Below are 25,000 nucleotides of genomic sequence, written 5' to 3' on the forward strand. Positions count from 1 at the left end.
TACAATTAACCTCAATATGAAATTTAGGCCATATTGCCCGTCCCTAATTCAGACCCTTGTCAGATTTCTTTCCTTTAGATTTTATTTTATTTTCTTGATGAATAGTAGCCAATAGTCTGGGTGTACCCCATCTCTCACCCAAAGTCAGCTGGCGTAGGCCACAGCTCCACTTGATGCTATGTCGTAAAAACAGTTAAAGGGTGAATGGATAAATGGCCTGGACAGACGTTCACATCTGCTTAATGGCTGCAAAAAGCGTGTCAGAGCATCAACTAAGCGAAATCAAAATGATTTGAGCATGAAATAATTTAGGGTCGTTCATGTAATCAGTGATGGGCAGTAATTCGCTACATGTAGCCCTTAGTGGCTCCCTGGACCTCTATCAGAGATGTGTGAAAATGGAAAAAGATGAAGAAAAAAATATATTTTTTGTTTTAATATATTTTCTGTAGGAGGACAACATGACACAAACCTTCCTAATTGTTAGAAATCCCACTGTTTATGTTGCACATGCTTCACTGATGACAGTATTTGGCAAGCACTGTGTTGTCCTACTAATTTCAGCGACCCTTGAACTCACCGCAGTTTGTTTACATGTACAACGTTCTCCGATGCTGCCACAGAAAGACGCGTTTTATGCCACTCCTTCTTTGTCTCATTTTGTCCACCAAACGTTTTATGCTGTGCGTGAATGCACGAAGGTGAGCTTTGTTGATTTTATTGATTTGCTGGAGTGCTTGTCATTCATATTTGGTAGCTAATCGATGCTAACATGCTATCTAGGCTAGCTGCATGTACGTACTGCATCATTATGCCTCGTTTGTAGGTATATTTGAGCTAATTTAATTTCCTTCACTTATGTCCTCTGTGTATTTAATTTATATTCGCATGTCTCATGACACATTATCTGTATGTAATATTGGCTGCATTTCTCATAGTTGTGTGTGTGCCTTGTTGTTCCAGACCACAGCAAATGTTACCCAGCTTGCATAGATTATAATAAATCCATAAGAAGAAGACAGCCTGACGTTTTCTTTAACTTAGACACACACATCTATGCCTTTGGCCATTAAAAGCCAGTAATTTCCAGAAGTTATCTCATCCTGTGAGAAGCCTCCATTTTACTAATGATTTCCAATGTTGCAAAAATGTGTAGAATAAAAATTAAAATACAACATTTCTGTCAACGAAGATTTGATAGTAGGCTAATATAGCTAATATAGACACTTACATAATGTGTTGCCTTCATTGTAAGACTTATATAAGGCTTTTAATTTTCTGCGGCTCCACACCAATTTTTTTTTTGTATTTTTGGTCCAATATGGCTTTTTCAACATTTTGGGTTGCCGACCCCCTAAATGTTGACTCTAAATATTGTATCTATCTATTATTTGATAATTTTAAGCATTTTGGCCGTGCATTAATTCAAAAAACGCATCACGTTTCATTTTTTCTTCGACAACATCACTGATTACTACTGGGCGGTATAGCTCGGTTGGTAGAGTGGCCGTGCCAGCAACTTGAGAGTTCCAGGTTCGATCCCCGCTTCTGCTATCCTAGTCACTACCGTTGTGTCCTTGGGCAAGACACTTTACCCACCTGCTCCCAGTGCCACCCACCCTGGTTTAAAAATGTAACTTAGATATTGGGTTTCACAATGTAAAGCGCTTTGAGTCACTAGAGAAAAGCGCTATATAAATATAATTCACTTCACTACTACTCACTTCAGACTTTATGAGAGGCAACAAACATAAAACATCACTGACTGTACAATGTCTGCTGTCATTAGAATACCGACTGCTAGGATGTTCATATATTCCCATTTAGATGAAGAATGAATCCTAATCCACGCGAAGAAAAGCACAGACCAAGTGTCTTTTCGTATCTTTCTCTCCAGTCCTTGATCTAATTTGGATACCAAAGTGAACCAACTCGTCAGATTATGTCTTCATCTTTCTACTAACCAGGTGAGAGACTAAACCTTCGCCAGCTCCGCGGCGTAAAGTCAGCTCACCGCAGCCGCTGACGTCAACATAGCAGCACAAGCTGATAGCTCTCTAGTTCGTCTGCATTAGCGCTTATGATAACAATATCACTATCCATCCATCCATTTTCTACCGCTTGTCCCTTTTGGTATCACTAATACTTGCTTAATATTCAAGTCACAAACTGTAATCTGAGTATTTTTGGCGCTCCTTGGATGTTTTTATTTTTAAAGGGATTTATGGGCGGACCTCCCGTCGATGCCATTATAAGCGGACTTTTATTTACGTTTATTTAGGAGTTAGAAATCTTTAAAAAAAAATAAAACATTCTCCGTCTTGTCTCTCATAATGATTGTGAACGATAGGCAAAATTCCAAAAAGTGCAGTTCCCCATTAAAGTTACCTTATTTTTCGGACCCTAAGGTGCACCGGATTTAGGGCGCTTTAAAGGGGTCAAAAAAAAGTGCAGCTTCCCTTTAAAAGGTTGCACCGTACCACCACATGGCAGGAAAAAGTGAAGAACTATAGCTTTTGCTTCCTCTGATTAATTTTGCATTGTCCACTTGGTCAAAAAAAACAGCTTATCAGTCTGTCATTATATTCACAGCTGTGCACTTCTTTGTGTATGAATGATGGTGTTACGTGCTCTTAGACATACGTAACTTATCCTTGTCCTGCATATAATTAACATGTCTGTGAAGACCACTAGTAGGACAAAGATCAAGTCAGGCCGAGGGCAACTAGACAGAAATGTGGAGCCATAGAACATTTTTATTTAATACGTGCATATTTCACCTCTCAGGCACGAGCATTCTTCCTCAACATATTTGAACTGTCATCAGTGTTTTTCAACCACTGTGCCGTGGCACACTAGTGTGCCATGAGATACAGTCTGGTGTGGCGTGGGAGATTATCTAGTTTCACCTATTTGGGTTAAAAATATTTTTTGCAAACCAGTAATTATAGTCTGCAAATGATGTGTTGTTGTTGAGTGTCGGTGCTGTCTAGAGCTCGGCAGAGTAACCGTGTAATACTCATCCATATCAGTAGGTGGCAGCAGGTAGCTAATTGCTTTGTAGATGTCGGGAACAGCGGGAGGCAGTGTGCGGGTAAAAAGGTGTCTAATGCTTAAACCAAAAATAAACAAAAGGTGAGTGCCCCTAAGAAAAGGCATTGAAGCTTAGGGAAGGCTATGCAGAACGAAACTAAAACTGAACTGGCTACAACGTAAACAAAAACTGAATGCTGGACGACAGCAAAGACTTACTGTGGAGCAAAGACGGCGTCCACAATGTACATCCGAACATGACACGACAATCAACGATGTCCCCACAAAGAAGGATAAAAACAACTGAAATATTCTTGATTGCTAAAACAAAGTAGATGCGGGAAATATCGCTCAAAGGAAGACAAGAAACTGCTACAGGAAAATACCAAAAAAAGAGAAAAAGACACCAAAATAGGAGCGCAAGACAAGAACTAAAACACTACACACAGGAAAACAGCAAAAAACTCAAAAAGTCATGGCGTGATGTGACAAGTCGTGACAGTACACCTACTTTGAGACAAGAGCTATATTGATGCATGCTTTGTTATGCTTTAAAGTCATATCCAACAATTGCGACAACGACCTTTTACTGTCTACTGAGTTTCGCTTTTTAATGATGTCTGCTGGTGGTGTGCCTCCGCATTTTTTCAACGCCAAAAATGTGCCTTGGCTCAAAAAAGGTTGAAAAACACTGCGTTATATGAGGCATAAATAACCAACTGAGAACGTGCCTGGTATGTTAACGTAACATATTATGGTAAGAGTCATTCAAATAACTACAACATATAGAACATGCTATACGTTTACCAAACAATCTGTCACTCCCGATCGCTAAATCCCATGAAATCTTCCTCCCCGGTGTCGCCTCTGGTATTTCCTTTCTTTCTGCTGCTCGATTGCCGTTCTCTGCTGCTTATTTCACTACGTCCAGCTTGTAATCTGCAGTATATGATTTATTTTTCGGTGCCATTTTTGTTCAGTCCTTCCCAGTTTTTATAAGTTACCGCCAATGTTGATGTGATCCATTTTAATAGCTACGGCAGTAGCATATAGCATATAGCATCCCATGACCCACAATCCACTTCTGCCATGACCCTCTCCCGCCGAATTCTTATTGGTTGACGTGTGAGTGACGATTGCTGCCATTTACTTCGTCTCTTACGTGAATGAGATAAATAATATTATTTGATATTTTACGGTAATGTGTTAATAATTTCACACATAAGTCGCTCCAGAGTATATGTCTCACCAACTGCCAAACTATGAAAAAAACTGCGACTTATAATCCGAATAATACGGTACTTGACCTTCTCACTATTGCGTGATGCCATTATCATTTTCGACACATTTTATGAACTAGCTTTGAACTAGAAATGGCAACATTGGAGGATGAATGCCCCACAACAAGAGGGTCAGGAATAAGAAAAAGCTTATTGACTCGGGCGCGGACTACAACTACGTGCACACATTTTCGGGACCTTTGTAGATACCAAATACACACCAGCAGGTACCCATAGGTAATAAAAGTTGGTTTTGCATAATAGGTTGAAACAAAACGCCAGTTAAATTGTCTCTAATAGGTGCCATTTTGGGGTCCTTAACACACACCATAATAATACCTGTATGTTGAAGCACAGTACGTTTGACTACAGCAGGGGTGCTCATTACGTCGATCGCGATCTACCGGTCGACCTCGGAGGGTGTGTCGGTCGATCACCAGCCAGGCATTAAAAAAATATTCCTAAAAATGAGCGATCATAAATCTTCACTATGACGTCACTTTCGTCACTTGATTGACATTCACGGCACCAGAGGGTCTTCTGAGATGACGCTGGCTGCTGCCAGCTCATTAAAATTACCGACTGGAAGGCGAGAAACACTTTATTTCAACAGACTCTGGCGCCGTACCTGTCGTCAAAACTCCAAAGACCGACTGCACAGTTGCACAGTTGCACTAACAAAATAAGAGTCTCAGAAAGCTGGCGTGCACAAGCTAGCAAGCTACGGAGTTTGCCGACAATGTATTTCTTGTAAAGTGTATACAAAGGAGTACGGAAGCTGGACAAATAAGATGCCAAAAACCAACCACTTTCATGTGGTATTGGACAGAAAGGAGGACTTTTTTTCTCCTCCATTCGAAAATGCGGACGTTATCATCACCACTGTCTGATTCCAATCAATGCAAGTCATCACAATCAGGTAATACACCAACTTATATTCTAGTCTTCATGAAAGAAAGGAATCTATATGCTTGTATTATCTTTAACCACCTTTAACTTGTTAACAATATTAACTATATGTGTTAAACATGCTTGTATTATCTTTAACTACCTTTAAGTTGTTAACAATATTAACTATATGTGTTAAACATGCTTGTATTATCTTTAACCACCTTTAAGTTGTTAACAATATTAACTATATGTGTTAAACATGCTTGTTTTATCTTTAACCACCTTTAAATTAACAATATTAACTATTTGTGTTAAACATGCTTGTATTATTTTTAACCACCTTTAACTTGTTAACAATATTAACTATATGTGTTAAACATGCTTGCATTATCTTTAAACACCTTTAACTTGTTAACAATATTAACTATATGTATTAAACATACTTGTATTATCATTAAACACCTTTAATGTATTAACAATATTAACTATATGTGTTAAACATGCTTGCATTATCATTAAACACCTTTAACTTGTTAACAAAAACATATATTTCATAAATAAGTAAATATAAATTATATATATGAATGAGGTAGATCCCCACGACTTGATCAATTGAAAAGTAGCTCGCCTGCAGAAAAAGTGTGAGCACCCCTGGACTACAGTATCCGTAATACTCCGCATTCCATAAAGCAGTGCGGCTACATAGCTTACCAAAGTCGTACTAAAACATTTTGACAGATTTTTAAGCTTAATGTTCTATATTCTCAATGAAACATCAACGTTTTGGGCTTGCTTGCCTACGGGTACTTGTTAGTGTCATTTATTGAGCAGGCGTCAACTTGCAGTCCATATATATTTCTTATGTGTGACTGCCATCCATCATGTACCAAATAAAATGACTTCAAGGTTGGTAAGCACGACCAGAATCAAGCTGTACATTTGGTGCATCGGGTTAAAAGGCACACAGTCGGTTTTTGAGAAAATTAAAGGATTTTAAGTGCGCCTTATAGTCCAAAAAAGCCGGTACATGTGGTACAGAGATTTCTCCAGATTCTCCGAACCTTTTGATTATATTTCAGGCCGTATATGGTGACATCCTTAAATTCCTTGCAATAGCTCTTTGAGAAATGTTGTTCTTAAACTGTTCGACAATTTGCTCACGCATTTGTTCACAAAGTGGTGACCCTCGCTCCCTCCTTGTTTGTGAATGACAGAGCATTTCATTGAAGCTGCTTTTATACCCAATCATGGCACCCACCTGTTCCCATTAGCCTGTTCACTCGTGGGATGTTCCAAATAAGTGTTTGATGAGCATTCCTCAACTTTCTCAGTCTTTTTTGCCACTTATGCCAGCTTTTTTGAAACATGTTGCAGGCATCAAATTCCAAATTAGCTAATATTTGCAAAAATAACAACCTTTCCAGTTCGAACGATAAGTATCTTGTCTTTGCAGTCTATTCAATTGAATATAGGTTGAAAAGGATTTACAAATCCTTGTATTCTGTTTTTATTTACCAATGTGCCAACTTCACTGGTTTTGGGTTTTGTACATTTTTTCTAATGGAAACAATCAATTTTATCGACGAATCATTGTAGCCTTAGTGTGATCCCACACACCGGGACTAATGTTGGGAATATGTTTTGACCTGATCAAGATTACTCAGTGGCCTAGTGGTTAGAGTGTCCGCCCTGAGATCGGTAGGTTGTGAGTTCAAACCCCGGCCGAGTAATACCAAAGACTACAAAAATGGGACCCATTACCTCCCTGCTTGGCACTCAATATCAAGGGTTGGAATTAGGGGTTAAATCACCAAAAATGATTCCCGGGCACAGCCCCTGCTGCTGCTCACTTTTCCTTTCACCTCCCAGGAGGTGATCAAGGGTGATGGGTCAAATGCAGAGAATAATTTCGCCACACCTAGTGTGTGTGTGTGTGTGTGACAATCATTGGTACTTTAACTTTAACTTTATTATGCTCACAGAATGAAAAATGCCTTCATATTTCAAATCAGCATCTTTTCCATAATGTTCTCTTACTCATGCATATACAGTATTTCCTCATTCCATTAATTTCCCTATATTGCATTTTCTTTGGAATCTATACAAAAAAAATGGTAGAAAGGGTGTAGGCGAACATAAGTAAAAACAGGGACGTTTGAAGTCCTTGAAATATTGTAACCACAAATATATTTGACATTTACAGTCATGCCCTTCAGTGGGAACAGAGTCACGGGTTTTGGGAGAATTTCATTCAAAGCTCAGGGGCTCGTTACGGCAATTTCTGAAAGATGCTTGATCTGAAAAAAAAAAAACCTCCCGGCAGGTAATTCCATTTGAAAGAAGCCTTACTGCATGGCAGATTAGATCAGTGCATCTGACCCAACATCTAAGCATGTACAGTATCTCCTCACTCTGCAAGATGTCTTGTTTTGACTAGCATAAGCAACCAGGGTCTTCTGTTCAGGCTTCTTACTCGTCCTATGTCTATTTAACTCAGACATCAGACCATGTACTAGGTCTAATCCTAGTACACACAGTAAAATTATGAGGGTCATTTTGAGCTGAATGGTCTCCTTTGGACCAAAATTGTCCAATGCAAGGATGTTATGTTTCCCAACTTTCATTGAAGCAATGCACATCAAATAAATCATATACCTAACCAAAATATTATGGTGAACATAAAGGTTAACTATGTACCTTCAGCAAAATACTGCACTTCCATATACAAACCCCAAAACCAGTGAAGTTGGCAATTGTGTAATTCGTAAATAAAAACAGAATACAATGATTTGCAAATCCTTTTCAACTTGTATTCAATTGAATAGACAATAGAAAGATATTTAATGTTCGAATTGAGAAACGTCATTTTTTTTTGCAAATAATCATTACCTTAGAATGTTTTCTCGCCTCTGTGCTCGGTAAAGTTTATTCTAGATCAGAGCTGGGCAAATATTTTGACTCGGGGGCCACATTGAGAGAAAAAAAAATGTGTTTGGGGGGCCAAGGTGTATGTGTGTATGAATTATATATACACATTTAGCTGTAAAAATCTTCTGTACAGTATGTGTGTTTGGGTCCCTTTTTTGTCAGGAACACTAATACCAAAAGTCACACCGTCCGATATAATTCTAAAAACGTTATGACAGACCACCTAAAAAAAACTAATTTAATTTTACAGTTTTTTACTGAATGGGACACCCAATATGTGCATACAAATAAAAAAAGTGGGATTTACAATATTAACTATGAACAATAAAACACTGAATATTAACAACATATGAACATCGCTCCTCTCACTTCTCAGACCAGCTCCTCCATAGACATATTTTACAATCAAGCAAAACAACAAAAATGTAACAAACATCAAAATATGAAAAGCGTAATAAACACCTACAATATGATATATTATCACGTAAAAATCTGCTTCCGCATCTGTTCCTGATACATGCGTTTCAGGCTGGCTGCTTTGAAAACAAACCCCGCCCACTCTGCTTTGTTCCTGATCTGAGCTGATGTGACGTAGATCAGTGTTTTTCAACCACTGTGCCGCGGCACACTAGTGTACCGTGAGATATTGTTTGGTGTGCCGTGGGAAATTATGTAATTTCACCTAATTGGGTTAAAAAAATTTTTTTGCAAACCAGTAATTATTGTCTGTGCTGTCAAGAGCTCGGCAGAGTAACCGTGTAATACTCTTCCATATCAGTAGGTGGAAGCAGGTAGCTAATTGTTTTGTAGATGTTGGGAACATGGTTTGTCGTGATCACAATATGCAGATGACAGCGGGAGGCCACCTGCAGGTAAAAAAGGTATCTAATACTTAAACCAAAAATAAACAAAAGGCATTGAAGCTTCGGGAGGGTTAAGCAAAACCAAACTAAAACTGAACTGGCTGAAAAGTAAACAAAAACAGAATGCTGGACGACAGCAAAGACTTACAGCGTGTGGAGCAGACCACGTCCACAAAGTACATTCGTACATGACAATCAACACCAAAATAGGAGCGCAAGACAAGAACTAAAACACTACACACAGGAAAACACCAAGAAATTCAAAATAAGTCACGGCGTGATGTGACAGGTCGTGACAGTACACCTACTTTGAGACAATAGGTATAGTGACGCATGCTTGGTTATGGTTTGAATTCACATCCAACAATTGCGAGAACAACTTTTTACTGTCAATATTTTTACTGTCAATATCGGCTGCAGAGTTTCATTGTTTGTTTTCTGCTGGTGGTGTGCCTCGGGATTTTTTCAATGAACAAAATGTGCCTTGGCTAAGAAAAGGTTGAAAAACACTGATGTACCTACTCAGTAGCCTAGTGGTTAGAGTGTCCGCCCTGAGATCGGTAGGTTGTGAGTTCAAATCCCGGCCGAGTCATACCAAAGACTATAAAAATGGGACCCATTACCTCCCTGCTTGGCACTCAGCATCAAGGGTTGGAATTGGGGGTTAAATCACCAAAAATGATTCCCGGGCGCGGCACTGCTGCTGCCCACTGCTCCCCTCACCTCCCAGGGGGTGATCAAAGGGGATGGGTCAAATGCAGAGGACAAATTTCACCACACCTAGTGTGTGTGTGACAATCATTGGTACTTTAACTTTAACTTTAATGTAGATTACTGTAATAACTAGTATAACACTCAAAAGCGCATATTTCAACCATTGAAATACTTTCTATAGTTCAAGACTTACAGTCATTTAAAAACAGCACAGCACATCATAAATGGCAACTAGAGTTTTGATGTTAAAGGTTTAAAAAAAAAATGATGTAGAACGTTCGACGGGCTGGATTGAAAATCTTAACGGGCCGCACGTGGCTCGTGGGCCGTATTTTGCCCATGTCTGTTCTATATCATAAATAATGCCTACCGAAGTGGAATTGCATTCTTTATAGTCTTAAAAAAACTCTTTAAAAGTCTTAAATTTGACATGTTGAAACCTGCAGAGACCCTGCTTTGCTGCTTTCCTCAGCAGCATGAGTGGTTAGCACGTTTGTACCTCGTTTCATAGTCCTCTGGATTAAGTAAGTGGCAGAAAAATATATATTTTTAAAAACTACAACTTATGAAACACAGGAGTTCATCTACAAGCGTGTCCGTGCGTGTTAAGTTACGAAACGGCGTTACTTAATGACATTTCACGTCTGCCTAAAAATTGTTTGCGGTGAGATTCTTGCGATTAGTTTCCGTGGCTCTGCAGCTGCAATGCAAGGCGTTCTGTCGCAACGGCAAGTGTCAGACGGCGTGAAATCAGGCATTCTGATATTGGACGCTAATGTAGTAGAAGTGTGTTCTGCCAAGTGTTGAATCATACATTTTTATGAAGCAACTTGCAACCAAGCAGCTTGAAGGCACAGGCAAAGTTTAGTGAATGTAAACAACCTGACTTGCCTCGGGATACCACGTTCATTTGTATTCTCAGGGCATTGAATCAGTGTGATTGCTCTAAGACTGCAAGGGAAACTCAGCTTCCCCTAAAATGTCAAAAAATAAGTGATTAAATATATAGTGTTGTGTGGACATGTTATTGACTTAATATGCGCTACAACGCGCTCTTTTGTTCAGAATCAACTTATCACTGGTAACGACGCGGCTTTCCTCTCTCATTCCCGCAGCTTCACAGTGCTTTAAACAGTGTAGACCAGTGGTTCTTAACCTGGGTTCGATCGACCCTAAGGGTTCGATGAGTCGGCCTCAGAGGTTCGGCGCAGAGGTCTAGACACCCGACTCATTGTGTAAATAAAAACTTCTCCATATCGGCTTATTATGGATACGGCAACAGCAGAAGTCAGACTGATTTACAGGTGTGTAATTTGTTGTGAGTTCATGCACTGTGTTGGTTTTGTTCTTTGAACAAGGTGATGTTCACGCACGGTTCATTTTGTGCACCAGTAAGAAAACATAACTTTGTCTTGAATTTTAAAAAAACAACACTTTTTTACTTTTCACTAAAGAAGGGTTCGGTGAATGCGCATATGAAACTAGTGGGGTTTGGTACCTCCAACAAGGTTAAGAACCACTGGTGTAGACGCTGTTTGTCTACAGCAGGGGTCGGCAACCCGCGGCTCCGGAGCCGCATGCGGCTCTTTGATCACTCTGATGCGGCTCAGCAGCTTACTTGCTGAACCCCCCAATTTTCCCGTGAGACTTCCGGATTTCAGTGCCTCTCACAGAAAACTCCCGGGATTAATATTCACCGACTTTCACCCTTACAGCTATAATAAGGGTGTGCCATGATGGTACAACATTTGGCGCTCACTACAATCTGTATTAACAGCGTGCCAGCCCAACACTTGTTATACAATACACATCTTCTGCATGCACACGTACGTGACAGCAAGGCATACTTTGTCAACAGCCACACAGGTTACACTGACGGTGACCATATAAAACGACCTTAACACTCTTACTAATAATGCGCCACACTTTGAACCAAAACCAAACAAGAATGGCAAACACATTTCGGGAGAACATCTGCACCTTAACACAACATAAACACAACAGAACAAACACCCAGAATCCCATGCAGCCCTAACTCTTCCGGGATACATTATACACCCCTGCTACCACCAAACCCCGCCCCCACCCCAACCCTGCTCCCTCACACATCAACACCCCCCCCCCCCCCCTCTGTGCGTCGGTTGAGGTGGGCGGGGTTTGGTAGCGGGTGTGTATAATGTATCCCGGAAGAGTTAGGGTTGCATGGGATTCTGGGTATTTCTCCTGTTGTGTTTATGTTGTGTTACTGTGCAGATGTTTGAAATGTGTTTGTCATTCTTGTTTGGTGTGGGTTCACAGTGTGGCGCATTATTAGTAAGAGTGTTATAGTTTTTTTTATACCGCCACCGTCAGTGTAACCTGTGTGGTTGTTGACCAAGTATGCCTTGCTGTCACCGGCGTGAGCAAGCGGAAACACCATACAACGTGTGGCTGATCAGGCACGCTGGTTGTAGTGGGTGCTATACGCTGTACCATCACGGCACGCATGAGGCTGACAAGCGCCATTCATTTAAAACCCGCGTGCCGCACCAGCTTTCAAATTCCACATAAAGGTGTGGGCAGCGTGTCTGAGACCCTTGGTTTATACATAGCACAAAGCAAAAAAAAAAAACTTTGTATGCAGTGTTATTTCATTTAAAATTTCAAAAAATTTTGCGGCTCCCATTGTTTTCTATAATTTGCGAAACTGGTCAAAATGGCTCTTTGACTGGTAAAGGTTGCCGACCCCTGGTCTACAGACTTCAGTGGGGAAGCAAACACTGCTGCGAAACGAGACGAGTCATTGGATAAATGTTGAGTTTTGTCTCGCCCATTGGACGCTCAGCGTCTCTGGGGGTCTATGGGGCAGTGGGCTGGCCTCGGACACTCATTTTTTGCATGGTGAATGGATGATCTGTCTAAGGCTGATTCCCTTTTGGATTGACTGCGAAATGAGCGAATCAGCGATCTTGTGTTGTAACTGTCCGCGGAAGCGTTTTTCAACATTCGTTTTGTTGTTCTGAGTTGAACCGGAGACTTTCCAGAGCCTCTTAGCGACATTTTCTTTGTTAAGAAGGACTAGCGACAAACAGAACTTCAATTTCTGGTGTTTGTTTGTGTTCGGAGACTGACTTCTTTCACTCTGCAGTTTCTGTCCTTACCGAGCAGCGGGTGCTGCTGAGTCCCTCCACCGTCTTAAAGCACTCACAGGCGGACACACGTCGCACTAGCCTCGCACCAGTCCCAGCTAGCGAGCTAGCTCGGGAGCAAGCTGCACATAATGGCACATAAATGTTATGTTTTTTTAACATACATTTGTAATGCACCCAGGTGTACAAACTATTGTCATTAGTGGCAACGATTGGAGCTACATCTGCAGGTGTAGAGAGGAGCTTCTCCTGTTTAAAGCGGCTCAATCCAAAGACATGCACCTGGGGATAGGTTGATTGGCAACACTAAATTGGCCCTAGTGTGTCAATGTTGTCTGTCTATCTGTGTTGGCCCTGCGATGAGGTGGCGAATTGTCCAGGGTGTACCCCGCCTTCCGCCCGATTGCAACTGAGATAGGCTCCAGCACCCCCCGCCACCCCAAAAGGGACAAGCGGTAGAAAATGGATGGATGAATGGAAGTCTTACACCCATAAGACCATGGTCAGTAGAAGCATTTAAGTCCCATCTTAAAACTCATTTGTATACTCTAGCCTTTAAATAGACCCCCCTTTTAGACCAGCTGATCTGCCGTTTCTTGTCTGCTGTGCCCGCTCTCCTCCGGTAAGAGGGGGGGCACGGATTCGGTGACCATAGATGATGCGCTAGCTGTCCAAAGTTGGGATCCATGGTGGACCACTCATCTGTGCATCAGTTGGGGACGTCTCTGCGCTGCTGACCTGTCTCCACTCAAGATGATCTCCTGTTGGCCCCACTATGGACTGGACTCTCACTATTATGTTAGATCCACTATGGACTGGACTCTCACTATTATGTTAGATCCACTATGGACTGGACTCTCACTATTATGTTAGATCTATTATGGACTGGACTCTCACTATTATGTTGGATCCACTATGGACTGAACTCTCACTATTACCGTATGTTAGATCTACTATGGACTGGACTCTCACTATTATGTTAGATCCACTATGGACTGGACTCTCACTATTATGTTAGATCCACTATGGACTGGACTCTCACACTATTAACTAGATCCACTATGGACTGGACTCTCACTATTATGTTGGATCCACTATGGACTGAACTCTCACTATTATGTTAGATCTACTATGGACTGGACTCTCACTATTATGTTAGATCCACTATGGACTGGACTCTCACTATTATGTTAGATCCACTATGGACTGGACTCTCACACTATTAACTAGATCCACTATGGACTGGACTCTCACTATTATGTTAGATCCACTACGGACTGGACTCTCACTATTATGTTAGATCCACTATGGACTGGATTCTCACTATTATGTTAGATCTACTATGGACTGGACTCTCACTATTATGTTAGATCCACTATGGACTGGACTCTCACTACTATGTTAGATCCACTATGGACTGGACTCTCACACTATTAACTAGATCCACTATGGACTGGACTCTCACTATTATGTTAGATCCACTACGGACTGGACTCTCACTATTATGTTAGATCTACTATGGACTGGACTCTCACTATTATGTTAGATCCACTATGGACTGGACTCTCACTATTATGTTAGATCTACTATGAACTGGACTCTCACTATTATGTTAGATCCACTATGGACTGGACTGTCACTATTATGTTAGATCCACTATGGACTGGACTCTCACTATTATGTTAGATTCACTATGGACTGGACTCTCACAATATTATGTTAGATCCACTATGGACTGGACTCTCACACTATTATGCTAGATCCACTATGGACTGGACTCTCACTATTATGTTAGATCCACTATGGACTTGACTCTCACTATTATGTTAAATCTACTATGGACTGGACTCTCACTATTATGTTAGATCCACTATGGACTGCACTGTCACTATTATGTTAGATCCACTATGGACTGGACTCTCACTATTATGTTAGATCCACTATGGACTGGACTCTCACTATTATGTTAGATCCACTATGGACTGGACTCTCACACTATTATGCTAGATCCACTATGGACTGGACTCTCACTATTATGTTAGATCCACTATGGACTGGACTCTCACTATTATGTTAGATCTACTATGAACTGGACTCTCACTATTATGTTAGATCCACTATGGACTGGACTGTCATTATTATGTTAGATCCACTATGGACTGGACTCTCACTATTATGTTAGATTCACTATGGACTGGACTCTCACAATATTATGTTAGATCCACTATGGACTGGACTCTCACACTATTATGCTAGATCCACTATGGACTGGACTCTCACTATTATGTTAGATCCACTATGGACTGGACTCTCACTATTATGTTAGATCTACTATGGACTGGACTCTCACTATTATGTTAGATCCACTATGGACTGGACTGTCACTATTATGTTAGATCCACTATGGACTGGACTGTCACTATTATGTTAGATCCACTATGGACTGGACTCTCACTATTATGTTAGATCTACTATGAACTGGACTCTCGCTATTATGTTAGATCCACTATGGACTGGACTGTCACTATTATGTTAGATCCACTATGGACTGGACTCTCACTATTATGTTAGATTCACTATGGACTGGACTCTCACAATATTATGTTAGATCCACTATGGACTGGACTCTCACTATTATGTTAGATCCACTATGGACTGGACTCTCACTATTATGTTAGATTCACTATAGACTGGACTCTCACAATATTATGTTAGATCCACTATGGACTGGACTCTCACTATTATGTTAGATCCACTATGGGGGTCCCCTCCAAGGTTTCTCATTGTCAGCCCATTGGGTTGGGTTTTTTCTTGCCCTGATGTGGGATCGTAGACGAGGATGTCGTTGTGGCTTGTGCAGCCCTTTGAGACACTCGTGATTTAGGGCTATATAAGTAAACATTGATTGATTGATTGATCCAAGGCCATTTAAGCAGCCTAGCTCTGCTGGCCATTGAGAGGACACTTGTCAAATCCCTGGAAAAGACGCCTTCTTGGTACGACAGGGTCACAGATCACTTTCTTAAAAAGGAACGGAGGGTAGAATTTACGTATAAATAAACCAACACATTTTTATGATGTAGGCCTAAATTGAGCTTCCCCTCCTTGAGAGACCAGCATCCGCCACTGCATTGAATCCATCGCAACTGGAGTTATTTTCCACCTGGCGAGCGGCTGCTAGCACGGCTTTCTGTTCGTGCGTCCTGTGTGTCTAAGCTCGCGGTCCCGCCTCCTTGATTTGAGATGACATGACAAGAGGCGCCCTGCGATGAGATGGCGACTTGTCCAGGGTGTACACCGCCTTCCGCCCGATTGTAGCTGAGATAGGCTCCAGCGCCCCCCGCAACCCCGAAGGGAATAAGCGGTAGAAAATGGATGGATGGATGGATGACATGACAAGAGGCTTTTCACTCCAGTTAATTTTACGATGGAATAAAAGCGCTCGGGTGCTGAAAGCGACGCACAGAGTGAACCCTCTTGCATCCTGTTTAAAAGTGAGAGATTTATGGATGCTGGCAAATAGTTCATTTTCATTTTTCCTTTGATTAATCGACGCATCCGCCCATAAGCGCCGACCTACATTTCTGCCAGTGGGTGCTCAGTGTGTGTGTAGCTATTAGTGTTGTCGATACCAATATTTTGCGACCGGTACCAAAATGTATTTCGGTACTTTTCTAAATAAAGGGGACCACAAAAAAAATTTCATTATTGGTTTTATTTTAACAAACAAATCTTAGGGTACATTAAACATTTGTTTATTATTGCAATTTAGTCCTTAAATAAAATAGTGAACATACTAGACAACTTGTCTTTTAGTAGTAAGTAAGCAAACAAAGGCTCCTAATTTAGCTGTTGACGTATGCAGTAACATATTGTGTCATTTATCATTCTATTATTTTATCAAATTTATTAGGGACAGGTGGTAGAAAATGGATTATTAATCCACTTGTTCATTTACTGTTAATATCTGCTTATTTTCTCTTTCAACATGTTCTATCTACACTTCTGTTAAAATGTAATAATCACTTATTCTTCTGTTGTTTGATACTTTACATTAGTTTTGGATGATACCGCAAATTTGGGTATCAATCCGATACCAAGTAGTTACAGGATCATACATTGGTCATATTCAAAGTCCTCATGTGTCCAGGGACAAATTTCCTGAGTTTAGAAACATAATAAATAAAAAAAACTAAACTAAAAAAGATTTTATGATGTTAAAAAATATCAATGTAATCATAGGAGTATCGACTAGATACGCTATTGTACGTGGTATCATTACAGTGGATGTTAGGTGTAGATCCACCAATGGCGTTTGTTTATATTGTAGCGTCCCGAAAGAGTTGGTGCTGCAGGGAATTCTGGGAATTGGTTCTTTAGTGTTTATGTTGTGTTGCGGTGCAAATATTCTTCCAAGATGTGTTTATCGTTGTTGTTTAGTGTGGTTTCCCTATATGGCACATGTTTATGACAGTGTTGGCATTGTTCATACTGCCACCTTTAGTGTGATATGTATGGCTGTTGAGTAAGTATACACTTCATTCACTCGTGTTCAAAGTCAGGATGATCCTGTCAATAGTTCAATATTGGGCACAATGAAATTCTGATTAGGCTTTGTGTGGTGTTCGGGTCTGTGGGACCCGTTAACATTTTTTATTAAAAGAAAAATGATACAATTAATTAATTATTCAAACAGAGACTCACTGACTTTGGCTCATTTTCTGTGAAGAACATATATCAGAATACATATTTAATGACCACACACCATACACCCCCCCTACACATTTCTATTACATATAAGATGTCCGGGTCCACTGGTGTGGAAATTGATGTTCTGTGTACCGCACCCACACACACACACACACACACACACACACACACACACACACACACACACACACACACACACACACACACACACACAGCAGGCCTAGACAAGAGGAGGACAGAGTGTAGGTACACAGAACATCAGAGGATCAAATGTGCGAGAAAATGAGAGCAGACAGTGTTGACAAACAATGTTGCAACCTTGTGTGGGAACCGCAGGTGCAGAAACAACACAAAAGAAGAATCTCTGTGGGATGCAGAAACTGGCAGAGAAATTTTCCGTGCAACGTTCATATTGTTGTTACTCAGCCAGCGTTTGTGGGTCTGATGGACCCGTTGCATTTTGTGGCTTTTAATGCCTCACAATCAAACACTTTAATGTTAAAATACTGAACAGATGATTATTGGGATAAGGTAAACATCTGTTCAGTATTTTAACATAGAAGTGTTTGATTGTGAGGCAATAAAAGCCACATAATGCAACGGGTCCATCAGACCCACAAACGCTGGCTGAGTAACAACAATATGAACATTACAGAAAGACTGTATGATTTGTGACTTTATTATTATGTTAAACTGACATAAATTGCCACAAAATTAACATCAACAAGATTGATTTTTCAAAAATTATTTTTTAAAGGTTGAAAGTTGCCATCAATACCACGGGATCGGCGCCCATGCATCCGCCCAGGCCGAGCTGATAAAATACAAAGGAGCGACACCTCTGTCAACACCAACCATTGTTGGTCCTGCAATGAGGTGGCGACTTGTCCAGGGTGTACCTTCCCTTGGATAGAGGGACAAGCGGTAGAAAGAGTGGATGGATGGAAGTTATTCTAACTCGTAAATAAACGTCATCAAAAGTTCGCTTACAATGGGGCCATAAGTAACCATCCAAAAAATGCCAACAATACTCCATTTATGTTTCTTGACAGGAATATTAACCAAGTACAGTATTGGCAATATTAACTAACTAACGCTAACGTTAAGGGCCTACATTTGACTTCCTTATGTTGCTCTATTGATGTCATCAGTTGGTGAGCTGCTTCCTCGCATCAGAGCTGGTGAAAGTTTTTTCTCGATTATAAATCATGTTTTTCACCTGGATGGCACAATGAAGAGGACATCAACTGAGAAGTGCGTACACTTTAACGGCCAATTTAGACCCGGAGATGGCGAGAAAGACTTGCAAAAGACGCTGGTTTGCTCCCACCTTCTTCTTTTTTTAACCCTTTTTACGAGTCCTTGTTCGACTAAACAGGAATATATTAAACATCGGTGACAGCAGACATTGTACAGTAAGTTATGCTTTATTATGTTTGTTGGCTCTCGTGAAGTTTGCATGAGTAGTGGTCAGTTGTTCAATGAAAAATGGAACGCCGTGATGAGTCTATGCTTAAAATGAGTAAAACGCAAATATTACGTTATTATGAATGTCCGTATTTTGTTGCTTTTGCATAATATTGCCAAACAAAACGCCAGATAATATGTCTTACCTTATACACACACCATAATAATACTTGTATGTTGAAACACAGTACGATCCATCAAGCGGTGCGGCTTCATAGCTTACCAAAGTCGTACTAAAACATTTGAGCGCCGTGTGTAATGTGCTATATTTTCAATGGGATATACAGAAATTATGGTGTTGTTTACTTGAGTCATATTGCAGCCTACACGTATCTCTTATCTATCACGTACCTGCTCAGTGGCCTTGTGGTTAGAGTGTCCGTCTTGAGATCGGTAGGTTGCGAGTTCAAACCCTGGCCGAGTCACACCAAAGACTATAAAAATGGGACCCGTTACCTCCCTGCTTGGCACTCAGCATCAAGGGTTGGAATTGGGGGTTAAATCACCAAATGATTCCAGGGCGCGGCCACCGCTGCTGCTCTCTGCTGCCCTCCCAGGGGGTGAACATGGGGATGGGTCAAATGCAGAGGATAATTTCACCGCAACTAGTGTGTGTGTGACAATCATTGGAACTTAAACTTTTGGTTTTATGTCTGACTGCCATCATATTGCAGACTACACGTATCTCCTATGTGTGACTGGTCACACTTATCAATTCACCATGTACCAAATGAAATTACTTCGAGGTCGGTAAGCACAACCTGAATTATTCCGTACATTAGGCGCACCGAGTTATAAGGCGCACTGTCAAGTTTTGAGAAAATGAAAGGATTTTAAGTGCGCTTTATAGTCCGAGAAATATGGTATACTTAGTATGTGTATAGTAAACGTTGATGGAAATGTTTGGATGTTTTTTTAAGCGCTTTAAAGGCAGAATACAGCGACCCTATAGGCTCCATTGCATTTATTTACCACCAATAGTTAGAATGCCTAAAAAAATAAAAACGTGTGTCTTACATAAGGATTGTGAATGATAGGCAACATTCTAATAAAAGCATGGGAAAATGAATGAGTGTGGCTTAAACCTTTTAGTTCCCAACTAATTTCTATGACCTGACCTATGCGTCCTAGGCGGTCTCTTTTGGATGGCAGTTCACACTCTAAAAAACTCATGTGGCAGCCCTTTGAGTTTAGGGCTATATAAATAAACATTGATTGATTGATTGATGTACAAAAATGTTCCCAGAGAGTTAAAGAATCTGTCTGAGCGAGTCTGACCTTCGAAAGTTACCTGTTATAAATCACGTGCGCTTTCCATGCACCCAACCTCCAAGGGTCACTCAGCCAACGTTTTACAAGATATCTGCGGAGCAGCTGTGCATAGATTTAGGGTCTTTATTGGAAGGCAATCAAAAGCAGATTTCCATCCTTCAGAAGTTTTATAAGATACATTTTTCTGTTGATAGGACAGGAGTGAAGATTCATAGGTGACAACTTGTGTATAAAAAAAAAAATCACTGAAACGGTCAGTAACGCTTCAAGACATCCAACCAATGATGCCATAGGTCAGTCTATGAGGATGTGTTCTTGGACTTTTACTCCCCATGTTACACACAAGAGACAACAAATATGTTCCACTCACACTTGATTACAAAAACGTACGTTCTGCAATCGAATAGCCAACGTCTGTTTTTAGAATCCGGTAACTTCTGGGAAAAAAGCCCAGTTGAGTCACACAAATGTAAGTGTTTCTCAGTGGCTTTAAATTCGTGTTTTTTTGCAAGTTTGATTAGAAAACAACGATACTTTTCTTCTATGCTTTGCACCCTGCGGCTTATAAAACGGTGCGGCTAATTCATGGATTTTTCTTTGCTGACAGCCATAATGCTAATAGTTTTCATAAAACACATACAAATACACTGAAATTGTGTGTTATTGTTTGTCCTATGACCATACTTGCCAACCTTGAGACCTCCGATTTCGGGAGGTGGGGGGTGGGGGCGTGGTCGGAGATGGGGCGGGGCGTGGTTGGGGGCGTGGTTAAGAGGGGAGGAGTATATTGACAGCTAGAATTCACCAAGTCAAGTATTTCATACATATATACATACACATATATATATATATATATATATATATATATATATATATATATATATATCCATCCCATCCATTTTCTACCGCTTATTCCCTTTTGGGGTCGCGGGGGGCGCTGGAGCCTATCTCAGCTACCTGAAAATATGCAAACAAAACTGTGTTTGGAAAATTGATACTTCAAACTTGCATAAATAAATCTTAAGGAATATAACATAACTTGGCTTCTGAGAGTTTCAAAATGTAATGAATAAAATGCTAAAGTTGTTGATAAACAAGCAATTATTTTAATATTTAAATATGGTCATTTTAAATGAATTATTATGATAATTTAAAATCAATTATTTCAAATATGTTTATTTTAATGTATAATTCTATGGCTGGATGTAATAAGGAGTCAGGAAAAAATACAAAGAAAAATACAATTAATTTTGATGTTTTTAGCAAAATATAGTAAAAATTTATTTATTTTTATTTATTTTTAATTAATAAATATATTTATTTTTAGGTAAGATAAACATAATAATACAATTTATCTCTAGTCTGGATGATTTAGTTCTTGTCACCCTGTTGTCCTCCCGTCATGAAAAAAGGCTGTCCTCACTCAGGTCCGCATGGAGCTGGAGGGGGCGTGGCTTCCAGCTCCGGCTGAAAATCGGGAGATTTTCGGGAGAATATTTGTCCCGGGAGGTTTTCGGGAGAGGCGCTGAATTTCGGGAGTCTCCCGGAAAATTCGGGAGGGTTGGCAAGTATGCCTATGACACTGTCTTTTGTCACTGCAGGTGCTGTGGGATGAGTGTCCTGTTTACACTAGAGCTTTCAACCGGAAGTACAATTGCCGTTCCGTCTGCTAGTCGTCAATAGCTTTTCTATTCATATGGATTCTTCCTTCATCACTCCAAGCAACATTGGTAAGTTTTAGAATATAACTAAAACAATTCTTACTTACTAAACCATCTCATGTGCGTCTGAAGGTGTGTTTTCATGCACATTTGTACGTGCTACTGTAATGTAATCAAGCTAGCGTCGTTAGCATTAGGGAATATGCTAACACGTTTACAAGTGTCTCTGTTATTATTATTACCTTACAAAACCCAAAACCAGTGAAGTTGGCACGTTGTGTAAATCATAAATAAAAACAGAGTACAATGATTTGCAAATCTTTTTCAACTTATATTCAATTGAATAGACTGCAAATAATCATTAACTTAGAAATTAATGGCAGCAAAACATTGCAAAAAAGTTGGCACAGGGGCATTTTTACCACTGTGTTACATGGCCTTTCCTTTTAACAACACTAATTTAAACGTTTTGGAACTGAGGAGACACATTTTTGAAGCTTTTCAGGTGGAATTCTTTCCCATTCTTGCTTGATGTACAGCTTAAGTTGTTCGACAGTCCGGGGTCTCTGTTGTCGAATTTTAGGCTTCATATTGCGCCACACATTTTCAATGGGAGACAGGTCTGGACTACAGGCAGGCCAGTCTAGTACCCGCACTCTTTTACTATGAAGCCACACTGTTGTAACACGTGGCTTGGCATTGTCTTGCTGAAATAAGCAGGGGCGTCCATGATAACATTGCTTGGATGGCAACATATGATGCTACAAAACCTGTATGTACCTTTAAGCATTAATGGTGCCTTCACAGATGTGTAAGTTACCCATGTCTTGGGCACTAATACACCCCCATACCATCACAGATGCTGGCTTTTGAACTTTACACCTATAACAGTCCGGATGGTTCTTTTCCTCTTTGGTCCGGAGGACACAACGTCCACACTTTCCAAAAACAATTTGAAATGTGGACTCGTCAGACCACAGAACACTTTTCCACTTTGCATCAGTCCATCTTAGATGAGCTCAGGCCCAGCGAAGCTGGCGGCGTTTCTGGGTGTTGTTGATAAATGGCTTTCGCTTTGCATAGTAGAGTTTTAACTTGCACTTACAGATGTAGCGATGAACTGTAGTTACTGACAGTGGTTTTCTGAAGTGTTCCTGAGCCCATGTGGTGATATCCTTTACACACTGATGTCGCTTTTGGATGCAGTACAGCCTGAGGGATCGAAGGTCCCCAATATCATCGCTTACGTGCAGTGATTTCTCCAGATTCTCTGAACCTTTTGATGATATTACGGACCGTAGATGGTGAAATCCCTAAATTCCTTGCAATAGCTGGTTGAGAAATGTTGTTCTTAAAATGTTCGACAATTTGCTCACGCATTTGTTGACAAAGTGGTGACCCTCGCCCCATCCTTGTTTGTGAATGACTGAGCATTTCATGGAATCTACTTTTATACCCAATCATGGCACCCACCTGTTCCCAATTAGCCTGTTCACCTGTGGGATGTTCCAAATAAGTGTTTGATGAGCATTCCTCAACTTTATCAGTATTTATTGCCACCTTTCCCAACTTCTTTGTCACGTGTTGCTGGCATCAAATTCTAAAGTTAATGATTATTTGCAAAAAAAAAAAAAAAAGTTTATCAGTTTGAACGTCAAATATGTTGTCTTTGTAGCATATTCAACTGAATATGGGCATTTCATGGAAGCTGCTTTTATACCCAATCATGGCACCCACCTGTTCCCAATTAGCCTGTTCACCTGTGGGATGTTCCAAATAAGTGTTTGATGAGCATTCCTCAACTGTCTGTCTTTTTTGCCACTTGTGCCAGCTTTTTTGAAACACGTTGCAGGCATCAAATTCCAGATGAGCTAATATTTGCAAAAAATAAAAAAGTTTTCCAGTTCGAACGTCAAGTATCTTGTGTTTGTAGTTTTTCAATTGAATATAAGTTGAAAAGGATTTGCAAATCATTGTATTCTGTTTTTATTTACCATTTACACAATGTGCCAACTTCACTGGTTTTGGGTTTTGTACAATGGAATTCTGTTTTTATTGTTTCAGCTTTGTAAATTCACCAAAATGTCACCGTGAAGCTATTGAGTCTGTTTAGTTAAGTTAAGTTAAAGTACCAATGATTGTCACACACACACAAGGTGTGGTGAAATTTGTCCTCTGCATTTGACCCATCCCCTTATTCACCCCCTGGGAGGTGAGGGGAGCAGTGAGCAGTTTTTGGTGATTTAACCCCAAATTCCAACCCTTGATGCTGAGTGCCATGCAGAGAGGTAATGGGTCTCATATTTATAGTCTTTGGTATGACTCGGCCGGGGTTTGAACTCACAACCTACCGATCTCAGGGCGGACACTCTAACCACTAGGCCACTGAGTAGGTAGCTGATTGGGTGTGGCTTAAATTGGGTGTGGCTTAAATTAAAAAATATGGTACATTGTTTATGGAGAAATGTTTTCAATATACAAACTCTTCTATTTACGAACCCTGTTCAAGAACAAAACAAGTTCGTAAACTGAGGTTCCACTGTACTCAATCACAGTAAGTTAGACCCACTACCCACTTCCATTATCATGTTCCCTCAAGGCAACAGAGAAGCATAAACCATCCACAGTAAGCAAAGTCAGGTGGAACCTATTCCAGCGGACTTCAGGAGAAGGACAGACCGCACCCAGGACTGGTCAACAGTCAATAACAGGGAGTAAACTGTAACTTAGAGACATGCAGCCATTCAAACTCATATTCACTTTGTCACTCAAACTCAACAAACGATGCCTGCACAGAAGTCAGAAGTCTAACACGACACCAACAGTGGTTGTCGCTATCCTCAGTCCTTAAAAAGGAGCATGAGCCAGTGAGATATATATATATATATATATATATATATATATATATATACATACATACATACATACATACATACATACATACATACATACATACATACATACATACATACATACATACAGTACATACATACATACATATATATATATACACATATATATATACATATATATATATACACATATATATATAC

General features: G+C 40.2%; 1 protein-coding gene across 1 annotated transcript in view; it reads right to left on the minus strand.

Annotated features, from left to right (window-relative positions):
- The window catches only part of il34 (interleukin 34), a 132,475-nt gene that overhangs the window by 28,129 nt on the left and 79,346 nt on the right, over positions 1 to 25,000 (minus strand). The gene's annotated exons all lie outside the window — the stretch shown is intronic.

Source organism: Nerophis lumbriciformis, linkage group LG10 (genome assembly GCF_033978685.3).
Source record: "Nerophis lumbriciformis linkage group LG10, RoL_Nlum_v2.1, whole genome shotgun sequence".
Lineage (NCBI taxonomy): Eukaryota > Metazoa > Chordata > Actinopteri > Syngnathiformes > Syngnathidae > Nerophis > Nerophis lumbriciformis.